The sequence below is a fragment of the Tupaia chinensis genome, unplaced genomic scaffold (assembly GCF_000334495.1).
Source record: "Tupaia chinensis unplaced genomic scaffold, TupChi_1.0 Scaffold000074_1, whole genome shotgun sequence".
Lineage (NCBI taxonomy): Eukaryota > Metazoa > Chordata > Mammalia > Scandentia > Tupaiidae > Tupaia > Tupaia belangeri.
In genome coordinates this window covers 8216854-8243881 of record NW_006159534.1, presented here as the reverse complement: position 1 = coordinate 8243881, position 27028 = coordinate 8216854, and the positions used below count along the sequence as shown (strand labels likewise).

At 37.6% G+C, this 27028-nt stretch overlaps 1 protein-coding gene and 1 pseudogene across 1 annotated transcript in view; both read left to right on the top strand.

Moving 5' to 3' along the window:
* Nucleotides 1–27028, top strand: part of RGS7 (regulator of G protein signaling 7) — a 620681-nt gene that overhangs the window by 371820 nt on the left and 221833 nt on the right.
* Nucleotides 144–362, top strand: LOC114006074 (uncharacterized; annotated as a pseudogene).

Sequence of the window (27028 nt, the reverse complement as noted above, 5' to 3'; positions counted from 1 at the left end):
TGTGAGGTATATGATGTTCCCTTAGCCCAAGAGCCTTAGGCATTCAAACTGGTTGAAGCATCAACCTGGCACCAAACTGTGGTTTCAAATCTCAGCTTCCTAGCTCTGTGAGTTTGGACAAGTGACTGATTTCTTCGTTTTACTTTCCTTCTCGGCCTTTTGACTAAGATCAAGTATAGTATCTGTTCTTATCAGTTTAATATCTGATACATCCTCTACCCTTGACTGTAGACTAGGAATAATGATAACATTAAAGGGTTCTTGTAAAGATGAAAAATGCCTAATACACAGAAGGCCATTGGATCAGTCATAAGCACTTAGTAAGCATTCAATACAATTTAGATAGCATTATTCACTTGATAGTACTACCACTATACCTGCTGCCGTTGCAGCTGTTGGCATGGGCCTTGCCTCTTCAACACCGCTCTGTATTTGACTTTTCTTGAAGTTATATCCTCCACTCTTTGTGAGCATTTGGGAGCACATTACACAACCTAAAATACTTTGCCTTTCAGAAGTTGAAACTTGTCTTCTCTATCAGGGGGTGGTATTTGTTCTTCTTGATAGCATTTTAGATTCCCTCATAATAAAAGCTGAAACCAATTGGCGCCAGAGGCAAATTCCCAGGGACTAAATAGAATGAAAGCACTTCAAAGTTTCTAAAATCAGTAGCTCTCAGTAGGAATTTATCAAAAATTGAAATGGATAGAAATTAGCATTTTAATTTGCAATCAGCAGTCTCTTTGACTTACTCTAGTTCTTGATAAAGGGGTGGGAGTATCCCACTTCCTTTTCTAATATAGGCACAATACAAAACAGGCCTAAATTATCCTCAGTTAAAATTAATGCATAAGCATTTCAAATTAATGAGCTGCAAAGTCTTTCTGAGCATAAATATACATCTCTCTACAATTTTGTTTGTTCTCAGAATGTGTGTTAGTTTCTGTTACTAACCTTGATTTTTCTTTTTAAAAATAGTTTATTTTACAGTTTTGTTTCCATGAGAGAAGGAGGCAGAAAGAATAAGAAAGAGAGTTACCTGCCACAGAATCTGTGTACCACATTCTACTTAGCCTTAGCCAGTTAGAATCGCGAACACACACACCAGGCATATACAAGGAGACCTTGGAACATCACTCTAGGATCTTCCTAGGTCTCAGCCTCATGAGCTGTTGCATTGCCACTGTGCCGATGGGCTAGCCCTGATCTATTATTTAGTCTTCTATTTGGATTTTTAAAAGCATTTATCTATCTATCTATCTATTCATTTGTTGTGATTTTCAAGATGCTGGATCCAGGACTCAAACTGTTGTCAGCCATGTGGGAATCCAGCACCTTAACCACCATGCCACCTGCTGGCTCCTATTTGGAATTCTTAGACATATTTAACGACACTTAGATTTAATTTGTTTTTAACATGATCAGTCTACATTTTGTCCTTGCCCTCAATAGTAATATAGTGAGATATCATTCAAAGATGTTGCTGGCATACTAGCTCAACTACATTGAAGATGTCTGTGCTTCCTGTTGGGTATTCAAGGCCAGGTGTAAAGCCAGTGTAGGCGATAAGAGTTCTTCGACTTCTGTCCAGTCACAGGGAACAGAGTGAGCACACATCTCTGGTGCTGTTACCGTGAGCTTCCAAGATTGCAAGACTTTTAAGAAGTGCTGCCTGGATAAATCTGGATCTGCTGGACATGAGTCATGTTTTCCTTCTTCCTCTTCATAATCAGAGCTTTCAGCTTTTGAGAAAATACTATGTGGAGGTTGGGCTTCACATACCTCACCATCATTCTGTGACTGTTCTATTTCTCTATAGAGTATAATGATTCAGACATGTCCTCTAAAACTAGACTGTCAGGGTTCTAGTCCTGGCTCTGCCATCTCTTCATTCTTCAATTTTCTAATCTTTAAAATGGTTATATATAAAAGAAAAAAAAAAGCCACAGCAAAAACTGCACCAGACGACCTAATGAGGAAAAGATGGTTCAAGGCTATTGTAATAGGGGAGAGATTCCAGGATGCAGTTGGAACTCAACGCAACTGAAACACAGCTGGTGGGGGAGTAGGAGTGTAGTAGAGCTGGAGGGGGGTATCATAGGCCACCTGTGCTTGCCAATTGTCATCATCCCAAAGGAAAGTAAATTTTCTCATATCATATGACAGGAGGTTTTTTTTGTTTTTTTTTTTTTTACAACTTGGAACAAGCTTGTATCCTCTGACAGAGTCTGGGAAGCAGTATCTTCTTTGATGATTATTTTACAAAGAGATAGCTGTCAGGTTTTTTGAAAAGAGGGCCTTAGGTTACAAAATTGGCAAGAGGCTTTTGGGAAGATGTATACCCTAAAGCAACAGAGAAAGACTGCATACTTCCAAGTTTTCTAAAGCAAATTACTTTAAAATAAGGGCCATTAGAGGCCTCCCTTTCCAGAAAGAATTGTATCTAAAGTTTAGTTAAACTGAGGAAAATGTTAGAGCCATCCAGGTCAGCACCTACATCCTCTAGTTGTTGCAGTGTTTAAATGAGTAAAACCACATAAAATGTTAAACACAATGTCATAAGTGCTCAAAAAGTATTAATTATTATTATTTACATAATAAGTATTCATGATTTAGAGTATAGAGTTTGGAATCCAACAGACCTACTGGTAATTTCCTGCTTGGTGTGGCTTCTGGCAAGTTACTTAACCATTTAAACCTCACTTTGATCATTAAGTGCTATGAAATTGAAAACATCAACTTAATAGGGCTGTTGTTTGGATCAATGAAATCTTGAATAAGAAAAGCTTTGCATGTAATCAGTTCTCAATGGTAGCCAATATTGTCATCCTGGGTCCTGTTCTGCATTTAAATTTGCTGCCTTACTAGCACAGCAGAACAATCAGTGATCAGAGGGAATCCAGGAGGCAATTGGCCACCTTCCTTGTCATGGACTGTCTCCCACCCTCACCCTAGGTGGGCCAGCTGTTCAGTTGCTCAGCCTCTCAACATTTTTCTCAGGTTGAGTACAGCGCATAGTTTTTGTTTGTTTTGTTTTTTGTTTTTTCTTAGAATTATTTATTTAATTTTATTGATTATTATTATTGTTAGCTTGACCAGAGAGATATATATAGAGAGAGGGAAAGTAAGAAAGAAGTCACCAGGTGCGAGACTTGAACCATGGTCAACCATGTGGGAGTCCACCTTAACCACCATGCCTCTTGCCAGCCCCCAGAACTCACAGTTTTATATTAGAGCATAAACTAGGCACCATCTGGACTGGAACAAGTGGTAGGATGCTGCTGTACAAGATCAGGGCCCCATGGGAGGCCCAGGATCAGTTCCCAGCCCAGCCTAAGTAGGACTGGGATAGCAGTGTGCACCTGCAGTTCTGGCTAAATGGGGCCTGGGGCAAATGCTCTCAATGGTAATAAGGCTCTATCAAAAAATAACACTCTCTCATACTTTCTCATAAAAAATAAAGTAAGCTGGGTCTATGAAGGTAGGTCACCAGGTGATTAATGCTTATTTGATAAAGGAAATTAAATAGGTACAAAATAAGATACGAAACACAATATTACTATACCTATTAACAATGTTTCCATACAAATATTTAATAGTAAAGAAAAAGACATTAGATCCCAGCTAACAGTCTACGCTTCTGCCAAACTTTCCCTCATATAGGTTTAAAAATTAACAGATAGATAGGAACCAGCAGTTAGCCTAATGGCTATGTTGCTGGACTCTCACGTAGTCGACCATGGTTCGCGTCCTGGACCCGATGGCTTAGAACTCACACCGGGCGTGTGTGCATGTGTGCCCAAGATCCTGAGAGGAGAATGGAGGAGAAGGGATTGCGGTGTGACCATCCCCCCTGGGGGATGATTTCTCACTTTCTGTCTCTCTGTCTCTCTCTGTCTGTCTGGCGATCGCACACACCCTATAGCGAAAACCTCTCCAAAAAAAAAAAAAAAGGTTAACGGATAGAGATTTGTCGACGGAAAAAATATAACCAACTGTAAAATTAATAATTAATGCGGTTTATTTCCAAGCCAACTGTGAGTGACCTAGGCCCTGAGAAGAGGCATACATGCCTTTTCTTGGGGTGATCATGTACAGAGGTTCCTTTTATTTGCTTTTGAGATTGACACACAGCATTTAATTAAAAGATTTCCCATTGGTCTGGCCCAAAAAGGCGGGACATGTAGAAGGGGGGGGCCTTGTAGGTTATAGGTGGGTTCCACAAATTCTTAGGTCCCTGATTGGAAGGGAAAATCCCTGTCTTAGTTAAAGAAAGGCTTAATCTACATCTCAAGGAAAAGGGAAGTTCTGTGTCTTGGGAAGGCATAAGCAAAAGAATACACTAATCGGTTGAAATATACATCTCAAAGATACTATGCCAGGGACAGGGGGTAGGAAGAATCCTGTCAATAGAAAATAAATGGTCTGTTAATGTTTGTGGGCATGACTTCCCCAGTCCCCTTTTGAAAAGATTTTGGAAAAATAGGAAAAGTAGTCAGACTTCTGTCCACAGATTCTAACACTGTTCATGTAACACCAAATCAGCAAATACCCAGTTCTTTACTCTGAAAATGGATTAACTTTTTTGTGAACCCACCTTTCTAGTAAGCTGTGCATGCATTGAAACTGTGCTTGTAGTCCAGATGCTATGCATATGCTCAGAAGCAAAGCCAAAGCATCATGTCCAAGAGAACTTCCAAACATTTTAAGAATGAATTACACACCTTGGAAATTAAACAGTAAGCTAGGTTTTCAAGCAACCCTTTTTTGTTTATTTAGAAGTGAAACGTTACTGTCTCCTTGCTCTATTTTTTATCCATCCTTGGCATGTGCACTGAGCCAGTGATGAATGAGGTAGCAAACCTGCTTATCACAGTGGAATGAGGACTCCCAAGCAGCTGCAGTTGTGCTAGAGAATAGCTAAGTATAAATTGCCCATTGTTACTGATGCATGCAAAACGAGACTTCTTCAGTTCTAGAGGTTGGAATCTGAGAAAGAAAATAAGAAGATGAACCTATACAGCAAGGTTGACAGCAGTAGTAAGGAGCTCCACTGGTAGGGCAAGTCTTTCAGTCAGCATCCTAATTAAACTGGAAATCGTAACTGGATTGTCCTATTTTCCCATTTACAAGATAAAAACCATATTATTTGCTTCCTCTTTATTCAAAGGAATGATCCACAGGTCCCTCTGTGGTTACAGTATTGTGATCTATTGGGTTGTTGGAAAAGACGTGTTTTTTTCTGTTTTTCTATGCAAAAATGCATCATGAGTTTTCCAACAACCCAGTATTTGAGGGAAGAAGTCAGTTCATTCAAATCATCATGTGTCCTTGAGTATCTAGTCATGATCATTTGATCACAAAATACTTTACATTGGATGAAAATTGAGAACACTTTTTTCTTGTTCTTCTAGAAGTTCAATTTTAGAACTTTCTGCAGAACTTCAAGGTTAATCCTGTGATTCAGTCCAATAGCCAATTTAGCCAATGCATTTTAGGTTGATAGTGCTCCTCCTGCCCCAAATATGTCTACATCCTAATCTTGAGATGCTGTGACTATGATCTTATTTGGAAGAAAGGTCTTTATGGTGGATTTAGTTTAAAATTTTCAAAAATAAGATCATTCTGGATTATCTTGGTGTGGGCTGTAGATGTTAGGTCAAATGTCTATAATTATGAGACAAGAAAAAGGAAGACACAGAGATGTTTATGTGAAGACTGAGGCAAAGATTAGAGTCATACAGACACAGGGATGCCTAGAACTACTAAAAGATGGGAAACAAGGGAGGATTTTCTCCATGAACCTTTGGACAAAGTGTGATTCTGCCAAAACCTTGACTATAGACTTCTGGCCTTCAAAACTGTGAAAGAAGAAATACTGTAAAGTTATGCCCATACAGCAACTTCATGAAGTAATATTATACTCTTTTTATTGTTCAGATTAGGAGGAACTGATGGAAATAGAAATTTAGTAATTTGCTGAGTCTTATTGATAGGAAGAGATGAGACTTCCATTTTCATTTTCAATATGTAAAGAGCTTAGACGTCATGACTACCATGCTTAAAACAAGAAGAATTTGGACAAATGGAAAATTAATTACTTTTCTTATACCCACCAAAGCTCCTGCCACCCTAAAATCTGTAGACAGATTCATTTAGAGAGATACAGACCAGAAAGAATTATCTACCTGGAACAAAAGATGCTTGATGCCATTAATGGGTAGTAACATTAAACAATAACTTTGAGTGAATTATAGACTGAGCAAGTGGTTTGGCTAAGTTACATACTGGATCTGTGAACTTGTTTATATGGATGTTCTCTTAGTGTAGTGCAAGCCACAGATCACAGTTATTCAATCTGGAGAGACAGTGAAAACATGGGAAATGAGCACAAGTCAAAGTCTTATTCTTATTTGATTCGATTCTTGTAACAGTTACATAATTACCATTTCTTTAATAAGATTAATTTACATAAATTTGCTTCATGGTGATATAAAAACAATATTCTAAAATTTCGAGGAAATAAATATAAAAAGAGGGGTTGACATTTATTGGGTGCCATCAACAAGATCAAGCACTATAAGATAATCATTCATTCAGATCAATTATTTAATCTAAAATTTACATGGCTGTAAACTTTCTTGGAAGTAAGTTCAGCTTCAAGTATGGGCTTTGATTTTAAGTCTCTTTGAAATCAGTCCATATTGGTCAATAGGTTAAAGGTTTATATTTTAGCAATATAGTCTCCAAAAATCTAATGTTTGATTTTTAAATTATACATGCTACTATTAGGCAAATTGAATACATTTTTACCTCTTTTGTAATGAAGAAAAGTGGTGAAATCTTCATTCTGAGAATGACAAGTTTTAGTGAATGATTTTCACATTGTATTTTGTCTTCTTCGCTATAGTATATTCGTAAACTTAGAAAGTTGAATATTGCAAAGCTTAAAATTTCAGGGAAGATGGGCTCATCTGCTATGGCACCTGCTGCTAAGTGCTGTACTCAGGGACCAGCAGATGGCATAATGGTGATGTCACTGGACTCCCACATGTTTGACTGAAGTTCAAGTCCCAGACCTGGAGGCTTGAAACTCATGCCTGGCACATTCAAAATCCTGAGAGGAGGGTGGAAAAAGAGGGTATTGTGGAGTGGCTGTCCCCTTGGGGAATAGGGTTATTGCTCACTTTGTATCTCCTTGCCTCTCTCTGTCTCTCTGGTGAGTGCATGAGCCCTAGAACCAAAATATCTCTCTAAGAAAAACAATAAATAAATAAATAAAAAAGATGCTGTGCTTGGTGGGCTAGGACCACATGGAAGGACTAGGTTCAGTTTCTGGGCCAACCTAAATGCTGGGGTAGATGACACATGTGTTTCATCCCAGTAACTTGGGAAGTTGAATCAGAACTTGATGAAAACCAGGAAAAAAAATCATTATTTTTCAGGTGAAATGAATCCTTAAAATTCAGGGCTTTTCTTCCCCAGCTTCCAAATGATTGCTTTAGAAGATCTTTTAGAGAGAGCCTGTAGCCTAGAGATGAAAAATACAAAGCTTTTTGGACCTGTAGAACTTAGGTTTAGATGTATCTTGATCATGAATTATGAATATGGTAAACATTTTTAACTTGTGATTCAATGCTCATGAACACAAAAGAGAATAAAGAGTCTTTTGAAACCTGGCAACTCTTTTTGCTTTATCTCACATGGTTTCCCTTTATTCCAGCTAAACTGGACTACTTGTCAATTCTATTAAAAATCTTATCTTTAGGGATCAGCAGGCAGTGTGGTGGTTAAGGCGCTGGACACTCCCACATGGCCAACCACAGTTCAAGTCCTGGCTTGGTTTCTCACTTTCCCTCTCTCTCTCTCTCTCTCTCTCTCTCTCTCTTTCTGGTCAAATTAAAATAATTGAATGAATAAATAAAATAAATAATTCTTTAAAAAGAAAAAGAAAAGAAAAGATCTGGGGGAAAGATAGCATTTAAAAAAATATCTTATCTTTCATGCTAGTCATCGAGACTGATTTTCTTCATATGGGAATTCCATCTGTCTGTTGAAAACCTATCTATTCTTCAAGGCCATTTGAAATGTTTTTTTATAATCACCAAAGCCAGGAATGATTTATTTCTTCTCTAGATTGCCATAGTTGTTTCTGTCACTCATATGAAAACTTGGAACTGTAGTCATTTATGGGAATGTCTTACTTCCTTCTTGTGATTATAGGGTTCTTAGTATTAGGGTGCTTCCTCGGACATAACAAATATTCAAAGACTATTAATGACTGAATGAATGAACTTAGCAGCTTCTCTGTTTAGGATATGACTGTATAGTTACATGACTGGACTGGTGATTCTGCTGTCTTAACAGTCCTGTGACATCACTGGGACTTAGCCAAAGTGACTGATGAGAATTTACAAGTGTTTAATTCTGTAGATACCTGTAGACAAATAATATAAAGTGTGTCAGTCCAGCAGATTTAAAATCAACCAAGAACTGTGTGGACCATTAATGTTTAAATTTTGACTTCTAGATAACATTGCACAAAAGACTAATATCATGAATGCACACAGACATTATTTAGGAAATGCTACCCAATTGTTGGACACACTTACCTTTTGTATTCTGAGAGGTGAATGTAAACATATAGTATACATTGAAGGAGATGATTTTTGTTTTATAAGATAGATATTATTAGACTATCTAGCCTATGCTTTGTAAGACTTAAAATTTGGGCCAATCAGTGGTGAGATAGTTAAGGTGGTTGGATCCTACTTTGCTGACTACATGGTTCGAGTTCCAGACCCATCAAGTTCTATCACTAGTCCCTCCTCTGGGTGTGGTTGAGAAACACTCCACTTGTGTTCATGTCTGCCTAAAATCCCCAAAGGAGGGAATAATGGAGAAGGGTATTTTTTGCTTTCTCTCTCTCTCTCTCTCTTGCTTCTTTCTCCCTCTGGAGAGTGTATGTACTCACTGGCAAAACACAAACAAACAAACAAAAAAATAAAACTTAGGCCTTTAAAAGCATAGAGAATGAAAGACTGTAAAGAATAGAGAAAGTACTTTCACAAAGAGAAGAGATAAAGTGAAAACATAGAAATGATGATGCAGATCTAATCCTTGATAGTTCAGACCTTTTTAGACACAGAGCTTTCAAATCTTTTATCTTGAGCAGACACTGACCACCATTTCTCAAGTGAATACTCTGCTGCTAGTAAGGTTTCTGAAGAAGGCTGTTATCCTCATAGCTACAGTTCCTTGGAATTTTACTGAGAATAGGATTTAACAGGGTTAATTACATTCTCAGACTGAAAGGTTCTGTGAATATACTGACTCTCAGGAGTGATACCACCTTCCTTTGCCCCCTCCTGTCATTATGTCTTCTGCTAATATGATAGGAGAGTCATTTTAATTATGTACCATAACACTCAGGGGCTGGATGTGGGTAACCTCTGTGGTTCCACTTTGAAGTAACAAAGTCTTAAATCTATTGACAAAGGTCATTTCCTTTTGTTCTGCTTGGGTGGATAGGTAGAAAGGAGCATATTTCTTGAACTAAATTTTCTCTCCTGCAGAGAGAAAGCAATAGTTAAGCCTTTGGGTTACAAAATGGAGAGGCGTGGCCCTTTCAGATCCCTAGTGTGGCTTATTTAAAATTGACCAGAACAATGTAATGATAGTGGCAGAGTATACATCTTTTTATTTCTACATAATGACTTGAACATCCCGTGAGCCCTATTTCATTTTATGAAGTACCAGGGAAGGGGACATTGAGAGACTTGAGAAATAGGGCTGAATCTTTGTTTTTTTTTTTAATTTATTTATCCCATGAGAGAGAGAGAGTCACAGAAAGAAAAAGATGGAAAGAGACAGGCACTCCTACCTAGGTCCTCATACTGTGATCCACCCTCAATCTCAGCTGGCCTTGCTCATGAGAACAGGTAAGTACACCCAGAATGCTCAGGGAGATTCTGGGAGCAAACTCAGGACTTTTCCCATGTGGATCCAGTTGCATTATTGTTGTTCCAACACCTGACCTCTAAGGCTTAATCTTGCCTATTATACATACAGTGGAGTACTTCAAGTAATTTTGTCACTTCCTGGTCCTTATTATCATTTGGGTACAGTTTCTCCCAAAGTCTACTTCCCTTCTCCTTTCCTTTTCTTGAATGGCCTTCTAGTGTTGGGTGGAGAGAGGATAGATTGTGTGACATCCCATCTTTGAGGGTGGGGCCTGAACTTTTAACCACCTTCTGGCCATCTATCCTCATTGTCTTTCACTGAGGTGTCATGTCCTACTATGTCTTTGGGTCTTGCCACTGACCTAGATGTACCACCTGTTTCATTTCTAGGGTTGGTATAGCTTATGATCTGTTCTCTGGCTATGGTGAATGTAGAGTTCTTCCTTCTCCCATGGTCCTCTACCTCTGCTGTCTGTAACTGGCTCTCCTCATCTGAACATCCCTTCATTCACACTTCACACTACAGGCAGCGCTCAGCAGGCAACTTAATTCTTCTTTTTTTTTTTTTTTTTTGCCTAGTTTCCATTGCTAACATTCAAGGGATCTCTTATAGGACCTTGTTCAGCAATCAGGGCAGCTCCCATTGCTACTCTACTGAGGCCGCCCCCACTTTGAGAGTGGCTCCTCACCCAGTGCAGGAAGGAAGGAACACGTACATCCCCATATCATTTGGATTTTTCTAGAAGGATGGTACAGACTTGGTGCAATAATCAACCAGTACTTTCTGGGGAATATTGCAAGAATATTTTTTAAATTAAAAAACAGTATCCTTTTGTTTCTCAAACTAACCCAAATGGATTAGTTCTCCAGGGAACAAGCCACTTTGGTCCCCTTATAAAGGCATTTCTCTTCTTTGAGAGAAAACTTTTTATTTGGTTTACTTAAAATATAGTCGAGGGTAGAGCCCAAAACACTTTGTGTGCTGATTGCATGTGGTTTATGAAAACTCTTGTTTTTTAGATTTATCAGGCATTGGGCCACATTGACAGAGGAGAAACCCATGTGGGATGAAAGGTGGTAACAGTGTTTCTGGGGAGAAGAGGAAGCCTTTGATGGAGTTCATCTCTTCAGCAGTCTGCCCATTCTCCCTGCCATGACATCCTAGATGCTGAGACTCCAAAATAAGACCTACTGATAAGATCCGCAGGAAATTAGTGCATTGGCTGAGAAAGACATTAACTTGAAAGTCACAAAACCACAAAGGGGCTGGCCTTATGAATATTAACCAATATGTGGATGCATTTCTGGAAGAGAAGTTAAGCTTGTGATCTTTGGGTTTTAATTTAATTTCTTCCTCTTGGCCTCTAGGGAGGAGAGGAATAAAGTATTCCTAAGTGCAGTTGTATTCTTGGCATATTACACATGATCAGCAATTGTTCCTTTTTGGGGTTGAACCTGTTAGGGAGAGATCCTCACAGAGCAGGGTTCTTAGTCATGTGGGACACTCTCCTGGGGTGTTTGGGTTGGGAATGGGAAAGCATCTGTTGCTAAGTGATTTTGCCTTATATGCTTAATTTATGTGCATTTTCTTAGAAATATTCATCCATAGAGGAATGCCAATTCTTTGGCTCTACACAAGCACCCAGACAGAGGACCTAGTACCATTACCAACTATTGATTCTAAGCACCAACAGGGCAATGACTTTAGAGAAAAGTTTCCTTCAGATGGTCAAGCCTAGATGGCCATACCAAGTCTTTTTTTATTTTTTAAGAATTTTTTCACTTATTAATTTTAATTATTATTTATACATTTAATTGCTATACATCATTTAGATTATAAAGAGACTTTATCCAGTGTGATACACACCACAGTTCAGTCCAGTTGAGAACATATGCATGTCCTCATCAACAAATAATAAACCATATCTGTGTCCCACAAATGCCTTACCTTTCCTTTCCTTTTTTTTTTTTGTCCCTGGTGGTACCCCCAATACCATATAATCAGCTTAAGTCTTTGTTACTAAAGTCTCACTTGAACAATTCTGCTTTCTATTATATTAATAGTGTGTACTCCATTGTTGATTCTTCTGGCATGCCTGTTCAATTATAAAGGTGGTGGAGATGTCCATTTTCCATTTCTGGGTTTATCAGCATGTTAGTCAGTCTATCTCCAGGGTACCACCTGACACTACTAGTTTTCAACTCAGTAATGGCTGGGGAAATTTGTGAGTGGCACCGCTATTAGAACTAAAACCTCCAATGCTATAGACCTATTTTATAATTTAGATCTGTGTTAACTCTGCCAAAGAGATTCAAAGGCCTTTCTGTCTTCTTTTGACTCTTTCTCTGAGACCTGTCAGCTTCTCTTCATAGATTCTGAACCACAAAAGTCCTAATAAGGGACTTAGAGTAGGTTTACACTTCTTAGGTGATCCCGGATCTTGCCACTCAATGACCAGCAACAGTTGTCACCTAGATGCTGGTTAAAAATGCAGAATCTCAGGCCTCAAACTCAGGCTTATTGAATCAGAACCTTCATTTTAACAGAATTTGAACAGTGTACACATTAAGATTTGAGAAAAGCTGTAATACTTGGGCATCTCCAATTTTTTAAGAAGAGAAAAAATTGTTTCATATCAGTGAATGAATCTAAACTCCATTATGGACTCAGTATCTTTATAGAACATTCTTCTAGATTCCTTGCCTTAATAAAAATGTGGTCCTTTCTGAAGGACACTGATTTCTTTGCCATCCTGGAAAGCAGGGGCTGAACATTTGCCTATACAGCACCTATTTTTGTGTGTTCAAGGTGGGTAGGCACAGGAGAGGCAGAATTTTTCTGACTTTATTATCTACTTCAAGACTCTTTTAAAAAATTGATAGAGAGCATATGTGCTTGCCGGAGAGAAACAAAGACAGAAAAAGAGGAAGAAGGTATCCCCAATGGGGTGTGTTCGTATAGAAGTAATTTCTCCATTCCTCCATCTTCTTAGAATTTGTGGCATGCATGTACACATTCCCAGCATGTTTTCTAAGCCTCCAGGGGTGGGGTTCTAGCCACATGGTTGGCCGTGTGGACTCTGGCTCCATTAACTATTGGGCCACAGAGCCGGCCCACCATCTATAGACTTTTTAATCTCTTTTTATTCTTTTCCCAATTTTTCTCAACCATCTTGACCACTGAATAGCTTTCAGGGTTTCTGGCAGACACCCTAGATGAATACCTGTTCTCTCTGTGGGCTCATGGCTACTCAATTGTGTGCTGCAGGCAGACATTGTATGGTCTTGCTCACAGGTGCTCTGTAATGACGCTTGAGCCTTCTGAACTTCTCAGAGAACCTTTTATGAATCCCCTCAGCAGCAGTCTCTCCCATTTCTCATAGCAGCACTTCTAGCTCCTCTCTTTCTTCACATACCAAGTGCCAATCACAACTGCTGTGCCTTTGGGCTCATAGGAAAAATAGAGGCATAGACATACTAATTTCCCTACTTTAAACTGCTTTTACTTTTTGGCCATATTTTTCTTTCATTCAAAAAAAAAATGGAGGGCGGGGGTTCCTGACTAAATAAAATCTCTTTTACTTTAATTCTAATTCTGTCTTCTCTCTTTTGGCATCTTCCTTATCTATAATTCTCTCTCATGCATAGGTTAAACATTCTCTACCCATGCAATCAGAGAAGCCTCCTAAGTTTACAAACTAAACCAGAAGACTTCGGGGTGGGGGTGGGGGGGCGGGGTCAGCATTATTATTTGTCTTTTATTTTTAGCTTCTATTTATTTATATCCTCCATGAGAGAAAGAAGGAGTAGAGGGAAAAGAGAGAAAAAGATACCCAACAGAATCCTCATGCCACAATCCATCCTCATCCTAAGCCTTGGCCAGTCTGGATCATAGTCATTCATACTCACAGTATGTATAGGCAGACCCTGGACTGGAATTCAGGGACTTCCCATGTGGGTCCAGCATAACAGAGTGTTGCATCATCATTGTGCCACTTCTTGGCTCCTGGATCCTTTGAATTTTAAAAATTATTTAATTAATTTATTTATTTGCTTATTTATTTATTTTTACTACAGGGCATGTGCACTTGGCCAGAGAGAGACCGAGAAAGAGAGGAGAAAGCACTCCCTGATGGGGACTGGTCATGCTGCAATTTCTTCTTTCCATTTCTCCCTCCTTTCAGCATCTTAGCAATGTATATACATATGCCTAGTATGTTTCTCAAGCCTCAAGGTCTAGCACTGAAACTACACAATCAGTCATGTGGGATCTGGTTAGATCAACCACCAGGCCATGGAGCTGACTAAGGATCCTTTGTTTTAATATTTTATTGTTCTCCTTAGTTTTCCTTTATGGAATTTTTCACTATATGTGTGATGTGTGTGTGTGTGTGTGTGTGTGTGTGTGTGTACATATGAATATATATATATACATACATTGTGCTCTCTGTAGAGACAGAGAAATGGAAAGCAAGAAATCACCCTCTTGGAGGACTGCCGCACTGGAATCCCTTCTCCTCCATTCTCCTTTTGGGATTTTGGGTACTCACATAACATGTAGCCATCACTGGGTCTGGGACTTGTACTGCAGTTGACTACATAGGAGTCATTAGGTTATTCATTAAGTTATTTATATAATATTTCCCTTTTTAAGTTTCATTTTTTATTGTTTTTGTTTGTTTCTTTGCTATGGGACATGTGCGCTCCCCAAAGAGAGAGAAAAAGAGGAAAAGTAAAAAAGCACTCCTCAGAAAGGAAGGCCCCAGCACAACTCCTTCTCCTCCATCTCCCTCTTGGGATTTTTGGCCTGTGCAGACATGTGCCTGGTATGTCTTTCAAGCCGCCAAGTCGGGAACTTGAACTGAGCAGTTGGCCAGATGGGATCCAGCTACCTTAACCACCATGGCACCTCCTGGCCCTGTATAATATTTTCTTACACACTCATTATGAGTACCATGCAGTTTTCTAGGAAGTTTGATATACCTTTTTTTAAAAAAAATATGATAAAGACTTGAGGGCAAACTACAGTCTAACCCAGACAAGATGGAAGAAAAAAAGATGAAACGGGCTTTGTTTTGGATGGGAAAGTGGAAACTTTTCCCTCAGAGACATAGAGAAAATAGGAGAGGGGAAATATAAAGACAGATAAATTTCTATAGGCAGAGGCAGTAAATTAATGGAATCAATATCTCTAATCTCCATCTTTTAACTGAGATAAGAGGCAAGGGGTGACTGTAATTGAGGTCACTCGAATATTGGGTTGGGAGTTATTGATCCAGTATGCAAGTAGGGTTTTTATTTCCACCTTCTAATACTTAAGGTTTTGAAATACTACCTTCCGCGTTTTCCACAAACATGTAGAAATAAAAATATAAGTCAACAATAAGGCACGTACATAAATGTTCACAGCAGTTTTATTTTCAGTAGTCATAAACTAGAATTTATATTCACACATGGGAAATGTCAGCAATTCAAAGAGGCACTGACTTGGGTAATGATGTGGATGGTTCTTAAAACAGTTTGTTGAATAAAAGAAGCCAGATACAAACAGGTACTTGCTGTGAGATTTTATTTTGTAAAGTCCTAAGACAGGTAAAACTGAAGGATGGTGTTGGTCTTGGTAAGAAGAGGTCAGGAGGACATTTAACTTATTACACTGATAGGCATGTCCTATATTTTTATTGAGGTGGTGCATGCCATCAGAATTTATCAAATTTTACATGTAAAATATGTGCATTTTAGTGTATATAAACTATACCACAACAAAAGTAGGGCTATACATTTTAGTTAAATGTTTGTGTATTGCTTTGTTTTGAGCAACATAGTAGAAGTGGTTGAGAAATTTGAGCCATGGTCAGAAGTTGGCACAATAACCATAATGAATGAGAGAGGAAGCTGACTTCAGTTCAAGCTCGAGTGGTTCCATGGCTCCTTTTTCTCTCAATCTGTATGCTTTGCCCCTTGTGTGTAAGCCTATGGTGGGCTATTCTTAGCTCAAGATAATAGACATTTCATCATCCCCCACAGTTTTCTTGGAGCTCTTAATACCTTATTTTCCCTCATTCTACCCCATCCCCAATCACCACTGATCTGCTTCTTATTAATCTAGACTAATTTTCATTTCATATACTTTTAGAAAATAGATTTATAAAATATATACTCATATTTTCTGTCTTCATTCAGCATAATTATTTTATAAATTCAAGTATTTGTTTCCCATCAAATTAAAATATAAAATATAATTAAAATAAACATTTCCATGGCCTTTCTGTTTTTCCCTTACAAAACGTAATTTTCAAGTGATGTTAAAAATTTTTTTATTTCTTTTTATGTCTATTTCTTTTATATATTCAGTCATATTACTTAGCTTATAAAGTGAATATTCCAACATGTGTACATTTCTGACCAGTCCAGTTCACCATACTAGAAAGTTATCTTCAATGGATTATTATCTTTCCATTTCTTTGTCCTGTAAATGCCTTGCCTCTCTATTTTTCTCCTTAATATCCTTCCTCAGACTCCACTCCTTCATCTGCCCTCTTCCCACACTGTATCTGGTATTCACAACCATTTACTTAGTTTCTATAACCTTTAGTTATTTAATTTCGGCCATAGAGTTTGGACACTCAATAATTATTAAGTGGAGACATACAATGTCTCTCCTTCATTGCCTGGCTTGCTTCACTCAGCAGTAATTCTTCCATATTCATCCCTTTCTGTCAAAAGCCAGGGTCTTGTGTTGTTGTTTTGTTTTTTTTTAATGACTGAGTAGTATTCCATAGAGTATATGTGCCGCAGTTTTTTAATTCATTCATCTGTTTGTGGGCATTTGGGTTGGTTCCATGTCTTAGCAATTGTGAATAATGCCACCAAAAGTGATTTTAAGAGGTTTTGGATATTATTATAAAACAGCTTCAAAATAGACTGCAAAATAATGGCCTCTCTGAATTATGTTCATTTGATGGACTGGAGTGAAAACAATTTACCCCATGAGTTCTTTGAGATAAGGGTGACTTGGTCACTTTCATCAGGAAAAATGAAAGTGTCTTTGAGACCATTTAATTATAATTAGCCAATATGTGGGGGGTCTTAAAAAAGACCATAGAAAAATGCACATTATGCATGTATTTCAAAAAGTTTTACACCAAAATAAAGATACTTTAGTTCTACTTTTTGACAGAATTTTTAAAATACTCTCATATGTTTGTGTTAAAACATTGCTTTTCAAAATTGGTAACACATTAAAATAACCTGGGAAGGTTTGTCAAAAATACCTACCTGTAGGCCCTGCTCCTGACATAATGAATTCTAATGTCTGAGAATGAACCTAGGCATCCATAGTTCCAAAGTTTTCCCAAATGATTACAAGGAGTAGGATTTGCAAATTACCGTGATTAACCCACTTAACCGAGCAATTACCATGTTCTACATTTCATCTTTACTTCTGTAACAGGTGAACAGAAGTGAATAGGAAAGAAATTCTGTATTTCTTAAAGTATATCTGCTGGGGCCAGCAAATGGCATAGTGGTTATATCATGGACTCCCAATGACCAACCACAGTTTGAGTCCCAGATCTGGTGGCTTGAAACTCAAGCTGGGCATGTGCGCATGCATGCCCAAGATCCTGGGAGGAAAACAAAGAAAGGGAATTGTGGCATGGCCATCACCACCCCCACCCCCCAGGCAGATTTCTCATTTTCCTTCTCACTGTCTTTGTCTCTTTCTAATGAGTGTGCACACTCTAAGGCAAAAACCTCTTAAAAAAAAAAAGGAAAAAAAATAGTATATCTGCAAATTAAAACTGTTAACATGTAGAGAGAAAACAGAGGAGAAAGAGCCTTTATGAAAAGAGCAAGAGGGGACCAGCAGGTGGCATAGTGTTTAAGGCACTGGACTCTGATATAGTCGACCACAGTTTGAGGTCCAAACCCGGCAGCTTGAAATTCATGCTAGGCACATGTGGATGCATGCCCAAAATCCCAAGAGGAGAATGGAGGAGATGGGATTGCGGCATGGCCATCCCTCCCCTGGGAGGGTTATTTTTCACTTTCTTTCACTCTTGCTCTTTACTTATTATGTGAAGTACTCCTGCTCTTTTTAAAATATATTTTTATTTATGTATTTATTTATTTATGAGACGTTTTTGGCTTAGGGCATGTGCATTTGCTGGGGAGAGAGAGAGGGAGAAAGAGAGAGAAAGAGAGAGAGAGAAGCAGTGAGAGGGAAAGTAAGAAATTACCTCCCGGGGGGATAATTTGGCAAGTGCGTGTGCTTTATAGCAAAAAAACTCTCTAAAAAGTAAATATATATTGGCCAGTGGGTGGTGAGGCAGTTATATGAACTTCCATATGGCTGACCATAATTCAAGTTGCGGACTCACTGGCTTGAAAATCACACTGATCACATGTGTGTGTGTGTGTGTGCCCAAGATCCCAGGAGGAGAATGAGGAAGAGATTGTATGTGGCCATCCCCTCTCGGAGGTGATTTCTTACTTTCCCTCTCACTGTTTCTGTTTCTGTCTCTGTCTCTCTCGTCCCCTGTCTTTCTCCAGCAAGCACTCACACCCTAAGGCACAAAGCTCTCAAAAATAAATAAATACATATATAAAAATATATTTTAAAAAAGAGCAAGGGCACTTCACATAGAAAGTATCTTTTTTCTTTGAAAAAGAAGAAAGTGACTGAGAGAAAAAAGTTTTATTAATTTATTAATTTTTTGAGAGAATTTTGCTATTGGGTTTTGCATTCACTAGAGAGACAGAGAGAGATGAAGAAAGAGAAAGTGAGAAATCACCCTCCCAGGGGTGGGAAGGCATGCCACATTCCCTTCTCTTCCATTCTCCTCTTGGGATTTTGTACATGCACACACATATGCTCAATGTGAGTTTTAAGCTGCTAGGTCTGAAACTCGAACCAAAGTCAGCCATGTAGGACTCTAGCACCTTAACCACTACACCACCTGTTGGCCACAAAAATAGTTTTTAAAGAAAATTGAGGTGCCATGTGCAGTAACAGATTCATACAACTCAACCTCACACACAATTTTTTAAACTATCACCGGCCTACATGTGAAAGTAAATACAGATGTGTTAAAAATAGTATAGGACCATACTTAAGAGGAACATTCTGTTGACATTTAAGAAATACTTATTAAATGCTGTAGGAAGATGATTGTTTCTAATGTGGACTTCAGGAATCATATTTATGAGATCAGAAATCTGTGACTCCTGTCCCACCATTTGTTACAGAATCAGATCTTATTGGGGTATACATGCTGAGGAAGAAAAACACTATTACTTCCTTGGTTTGACATCAGACTCCACATAATCTTTTATGGTGGTCAACTTGAATGGCTTCTTTCCATTCCTCTGGCTGAAGTCTTTTCCGTTTATTCTCAGGCTATATCCTAGCTTCTGTGTGGCCCTCTCAAAAGGGAAGAGAGCAACCCTCTCATTCAGAAGAGACCTAGACCTGGGTCTCACCCCAGGCTTGGCTCTCATAGGGAAAAAGCCCACAATGGAGAAATGACAGAAATGTACACTTTTGACTCCTTTTCTAGGAATTCTACCTCCAGGACCACCAGGTGGTGTAGTGGTTAAGATGCTGGATTCCCATTTGGTCAACCATGGTTCGGGTCCTGGACCTGGAGATTTAAAATCACTCCAGGCATGTGTGTGTACATACCTAAAATTCAAGGAGGAGAATGGAAATTGGATTGAGGTATGGCCATTCCCCGTGGGAGGTGATTTCTCACTTTCCCTCTCACTTTTTCTCTCCAGTAAGTGCATGAGAATTCCACCTGCTTTTCTACTAATAATTTTCAGCATTCAAATTTATGCCAGATGTTACCTTGCATGAGTAAATTTTCTCCAATTTATTTTCTTCTATAATATAAACATGATAGGCTTAATAGGAAGCCTGTGGTCATCCATAGAGGAGGGTAGTTTGGGGGGAAAAAAGAAGAAACAATGAGATAAAGAAGTATAAAGAGTTAGAAATTCCAAATCCTTATAATTATTATTGTCTTTAAATTTGATACCATCCTTTTTTCCCAGAATCTGTCATTGATACTGCAGATTGACTAGACGATGTCACCTCTTCTCAGCTCACAAAGAGTAAATCCAAAGTCCTTCTTTGTAATCTCTCTAACGTGCTCAACAAGATTTTGCCTTTGGGTCTTGGAATTTATCTTCTCAACCTGGGATATTCTGCCCCAGACACTCACATAGTTTATCCCAGTGATTCCCTCATATCCCTCCTCAAATCTTACTTTATCAGGGATGTCTTAATACTCTATCAAAATTGGTAACAAGACACCCACTCCTGACTCCAGGTTCTCTCCTGCATTACTTTGCTTATCGTCTTTCTTAGAAATTATCACCACTTGGTGTCTGCTTTGACTTGTCCATTTGTTTAGTGTCTGCCTACCTCTATCAGAATGTGAACACCAGGGACTTTGTTTACTGCTGGTTTTCCAGGTCCTGAAAGAGGGCCTGGCCAATGGTAAGCCCTGCATATTTTTCAGAAACTACCATTTTATGAAGTGACCATTAAGACTAGGCATTCTGGGGACCAGCAGTTAGCATAATGACTATGTCGCTGGACTCCCATGTAGTTGACTGCATTTCAAGTCGCGGACCTGGTGGCGTGTGTGCCCAAGATCCCAAGAGGAGAATGGAGGAGAAGGGATTGTGGCGTGGCCATTCCCCCTGGTGGGTGATTTTTCACTTTCTGTCTGTCCCTCTCTGTCTTTCTGGCAAGGGCATGTACCCTAGAGCAAAAACCTCTCCCCCCAAAAAAAGGAAAAAAAAGACTAGGCATTCTGTAAGATGCTTGAAATGCATTCTCTCTCTCTTTTTTTAAAAAGAATTATGTATTTAATTTATTATTATTATTATTATTCCCCATGCACTCATCAGAGAAAGACAGAGCACAAAAGAGAGAGAAAGTGAGAAAGCAAACTATCAGGTCTGAGACTCAAACTGCAGTCTTCCATGTAGGAAGTCCAGCACCTCAATGACCACACCACCCGCTAGTTCTGCATTTTTCTCTTTAAGTCATTCTAAGATTCTGAAAGATAACTGTTAATATTTCAACAAATAAAATCATTGGACCTTAAAGTGAGTCATGTATTAAGTAACAGGGGACCAGCAGGTGGCATGGTGGTTGGGGCTCTAGATTTCCCACATGACTGACTGTGGTTTGAGTCCTGGACCTGGTGGCTTACTCTTTCACTCCTCCCAGCCCCAGTCATATTAAAAAATAATCATTATGATGATAAATAAAAATAAATAATTAGTTAAAATAAATTACTTAGTATTTGAATAATATATGGCTAAATGTTAAGCAACGAGAGAAGTAATAGAATAGAAATATTAAGAAAGATGAAAGTCTGCTACAGGAATAAATCAAGGTAAAGCTATTAACAGGATTATGGAAAATCTGATATTGAAACATTGATAAGAGGGATACTAGTGAAAATTTGAAATAGATAAGGAATCATCAGCCAATTCAATATCACTATCACTTTCTTTTCCATTCTTTTGCCTCATAATATGATTTAAGTAAAGAAAACGAATCAAAAAAACAATCAATGACATTCTGACCATCCGCAACCTAGAAATTCTAATTTCAAAAGAATTTACAAAACATGTAATAATTGTGTCTGTGAAAATATTTCTTAAGAAATAAGAGAACATTCCAAGGTATATTATGTAATCCTAAATATTTTTTAAAAATCTATATCTAGCTTGTATTGCAACCATTAGTTAGTAACATGGAAATTGTGAAATGATAAAACATGAGATAGGCTGAAAAGCCCTTGTTTTCCCAAGATTCAAATATAGAACTATAATAGTCAAAAATAAGAATGATAAGATGCTTGAAATGCATTCTCTCTCTCTTTTTTTTAAAAAAGAATTATGTATTTAATTTATTATTATTATTATTATTCCCCATGCACTCATCAGAGAAAGACAGAGCACAAAAGAGAGAGAAAGTGAGAAAGCAAACTATCAGGTCTGAGACTCAAACTGCAGTCTTCCATGTAGGAAGTCCAGCACCTCAATGACCACACCACCCGCTAGTTCTGCATTTTTCTCTTTAAGTCATTCTAAGATTCTGAAAGATAACTGTTAATATTTCAACAAATAAAATCATTGGACCTTAAAGTGAGTCATGTATTAAGTAACAGGGGACCAGCAGGTGGCATGGTGGTTGGGGCTCTAGATTTCCCACATGACTGACTGTGGTTTGAGTCCTGGACCTGGTGGCTTACTCTTTCACTCCTCCCAGCCCCAGTCATATTAAAAAATAATCATTATGATGATAAATAAAAATAAATAATTAGTTAAAATAAATTACTTAGTATTTGAATAATATATGGCTAAATGTTAAGCAACGAGAGAAGTAATAGAATAGAAATATTAAGAAAGATGAAAGTCTGCTACAGGAATAAATCAAGGTAAAGCTATTAACAGGATTATGGAAAATCTGATATTGAAACATTGATAAGAGGGATACTAGTGAAAATTTGAAATAGATAAGGAATCATCAGCCAATTCAATATCACTATCACTTTCTTTTCCATTCTTTTGCCTCATAATATGATTTAAGTAAAGAAAACGAATCAAAAAAACAATCAATGACATTCTGACCATCCGCAACCTAGAAATTCTAATTTCAAAAGAATTTACAAAACATGTAATAATTGTGTCTGTGAAAATATTTCTTAAGAAATATGAGAACATTCCAAGGTATATTATGTAATCCTAAATATTAAAAAAATATCTATATCTAGCTTGTATTGCAACCATTAGTTAGTAACATGGAAATTGTGAAATGATAAAACATGAGATAGGCTGAAAAGCCCTTGTTTTCCCAAGATTCAAATATAGAACTATAATAGTCAAAAATAAGAATGATTATAAATAGGTCATTTTTATAATTACAGAGTGGATACATTGCAAAAATTTGGACAAGTACTACAGTAGAAAATGTTGTATAGCAAAAGATATAGACCTGAGGTTTGAAAAAGCTGACTTTTTCTTTTTAAGAGCATGCTTTGGTGAGAACAGTGAAATTAAGAGTGGCTGCATTCCAGGAAAGTGATTCTCATAATATAGCCACTTAGTAAATATATCTACCAAAATAGTAGATCTGGGAGCATTTCACCTCCAAGAAGATGGAACACATGATTACCTATCCTCCTGATAAGTAGACTAAAAACCTTGGTCACTCTATATAAAACAAGATGTAAGAAGACTCTGAAGGTAGAAAGAACAAGTCAGGCTGGATTGGGATATCAAAATTGAGAAAATGACATGGTTATGAGTTTCCTGACCTTTTTTTTGGGCAAGAGATTTTTTCTATAGGGTGCATGCACTCACTGGAGGGACAGAGAGACAGAGAGATAGAAAACCAGAAATCACCCCATCCCTGGGGGTGATGGCCATGCTGCATTACCTTCTCCTTTCTCCTCTTGGGATCTTGGAACATGCATGCACACTTGCCCAACATGAGTTTTAAATCACTGATCCGGGACTTGAACTGTGGTTGGGTATATGGGAATCCAGTGACATAACCATTACTCTTGTCTGCTAGTCCTAAGTTTCCTGACTTTAATTTTGCTTCATGTATCTCTGACTTGAAGCTGAAGAAGCCAGCAACCCAGGAACACTAATGGTTGCAGACAGGAAAAAAAGGAAAAAAAAAAAAAAAACCAACAAAGTCTATGTTCTCAAGGCAAAAGATCAGGAAAAAGGCAGCCTTTTATATAATAGCTGCTTTACTCCAGCAGAACACCATATAAAAATGTTGTCACACCAAGACCAATTACACTAGCAAAGGTTAAGTGGGAAGCCTGGATTTCCATCTATGTGTGGCTATAATGAAGTACTCTCAACACTGGCACCAGGGTGGTCACAGAGATCAAGCAGGTAGACAGGAATTTTATTCCCACTGACTGGTAGTGAGTCTCTTTTTCTCCATCCACATTTTTAGTGGAGATTATGTGAGGAGATTGAATATCCACACTCACCTAGTAGTAACAATCATTCTACTCACCCCAACTCTGGGGTAGTATCAGAAGAAGCCTAATGAAGAGTCAAGACTTCCAACATCAACCCTGATAGCCAGCCCCCCCCCACTACAATATCAGATTTCTACATTCTTCTGGCAATATAAAACAGTGCTCCCACTTCTCATGGAGTGGTATCAGCAAAAGCCAACATAAACAGACCTTTAAATAAAGTCCCAAATCTCATTGCAAAATACAAAGAAGTCCACATGTCAGTCAAAAATCACTCATACCAGGAACCACAAAGATCTCAAATTGAGTTTAAAAAAAAAAAATCAAAATTATCAATAGTTGCCAACTCTTAAATAATAGATTATCTTACAAAGATTTTGAAGCATCTATAATAAAAATTATTTTTAAATTTGAGCATGCTTTAAATTAAATATATATATGAAACCTCAGGAAATCAATTGAAATTTTTACCAATGAAGATATAAAGAAGAAACAAATGGTAACTTTAGAACTGAAAAGTACAATAACCAAAAGAAAAAACTCAGAAGATGAACTCAGCAACAAAATGAAGAGGCAGAGGAAACAACTAAACCAGTAAAACAGCAGATAGAAGCATAGACATTACCTTATCTAAACCACAGAAAAAAAATAGGCTGACAAAAGTAAACACAGACTCCAGGACTTGAGGGATTATAGCAAACATTGGAATATTTGTGTCATTGTGGTCCTGAAAGGATAAGAGAAAGATGGTGGAGCCTATGAGAGTACTTGAAGAAATAATGACTGAGACTTAACAAGCATAAGACAGAAACTTACAGACTCAAGAAGCTGAAAGAATCCCAAACAGGATAAATAAACCCAATTAAATTTTTACCAAGACACATAATAATTAAATTTCTGAAAAACTGCAGACAGCAACAAACAAAACTCTTGAGAGCAATCAGTGAAAAATTACATCTTAACCAGAGCAGAACAAATTACAGCAGATTTCTCATCAGGAACCATGGATGCCATAAAAAAGTGGCACAAAATTTTTGTGCTGGAAAAATAAAAGGTCTATTCATAGTCTTATGCCCAGCAAACATATTTGTAGGGAATAATGAGGAAGTCAAAACTTTTTTAGATGAAAGAAAACTAAAAGTATCTGTTACAGAATAACTAAAGGAAATTTTCTAACAGGGAAGGGAAAGATAAAAAAAGGAATCTTGTTAAATCAGAACAGAAAAAAATGTGGTAAGCAGATACATGAGTAAATATAATAGATTTGTCTTCTCTTGAGTTTTCTTAATTACTTTTGATTGTTGAAGAAAAAAACATAACAAAGTCTCCTGTGGTTCCGAATGTCTATATGAGAATTAGTTAATAAATACTATAAACTGGGAAGAGTAAAGGAACATGAAGGAATATAAGGTTTTTATATTTTACTCAAATTAGTAAAATAATAACATCAATAGGTTGTGATAACTGTGAATATACTGTAATTTTAGCATCAGAAGCAACAAATCTATAAAGTATTACATTCAAAATACTTAGATAAATCAAAATGGGAATTCTACAAAAGGAAAAAAGACATGTTAGTGCAATCCACTGGAAGGCAAAGAAAACAGAGACAAGAAAAACAGAGAAAAGAACCTGGAAAATAAAATTAAAATAATTGATTTATGGCCTAACATAAATATAATATAATATAATATAATATAATATAAACATAATATAAATTGCATTATACAGTAATTAAAAGACAGAGATCAGCAGAGTAGGTGAAAATCATGACCCAGCTACATGCTATCTGCAAGAAACTCACTTCATTTATAACGGTATAGTCACATTGAAAGTAAAAGGATTGAAAAAGATGTATCACGCAAACATTAATCAAAGGAAACCTGGAGTAGGTATATTATTTTCATGCAAAGCACATTTCACTACAAAGAAAGAAGTATAAGGCATAAAAGAGGTCACTAAATAATCATGAGTTCAGTTCTCCAAGAACTCAAATTCAAATGTGTATGTGAGTTTATGTTCAAGTGGTGCATGAACATAAAATATTGCTTTAGTGTGGTAAGAACTGTAATAGGAGAATTGATGTGGTGCTATGGGATACCAAGGGAGGGGTCTCTAATTTAGTATGAGATAGGAGGTGAGGAAGGCAATAACCCAGATGACTTTCAGGAGAAAGTGACACTTGGTCTGTTGTCTACCAGAATCAGCAGTATTTGTGAAGGTACAGAAATATGAAATGACATGCTATGGTTTAAAAAGTTTGAGTTCGGGGCCAGCAGGTGGCGTAGTGTTTAGGGGCTGGACTCTATGTGGCCAACAGTGGTTCAAGTCCCCAACCCAGTGGCTTGAAACTCATGCTGAGCACATGTGAACTTGTGTCCAAAGTCCCAAGAGGAGGCTGGAGGAGAAGGGATTGTGGCATGGCTATCCCTTCTGGGAGGTGATTTCTCATTTTCTGTTTCTCTGTCTCTTTGCCAAGTACATATGCCTTGTAGCAAACATCTCTCTCAAAAAGGAAAGAAAGAGAGAGAGAGAGAGAGATCAAACACATGCTTTTGTTTAAAATTATAAAATTAAGAAAATGGAAGGGTGGAAGCCAAAGCTTAACAATAGTAAACAGTCAATCCACAAAAAAGCTTTGTGTGCCATGCAACTACTCAGACTCTCCAGATGCCAGTGAGAAGGCCATTAGAGATTTTTCATTAGGGGAGAAACATATTTAAATATGCATTTTGGATGACTGATTCTTATCTGGGTTCTGGACATTTCATTTTCATTTATTGCATTTCTGAAAATTTGGTAATAAAAGGCCAGGTAGAGATTTCAATGGAAACTTATCTGTGACAAGATCTAGCATATTATTTAACAAGAACGTGGTAGGTATTAGTTTACTTTTCCTTTCTGCAGCTCCAAACCACACTAGAAGAAATTTTAATTTATCAGTCAAGAAATATTTTATCTCAGATGTCCCAGAGAGATTATGAGACAGTTAGACAGCCTATATTGAGTTGAAAAAAAGCTGTTTTGAGAGCAGGA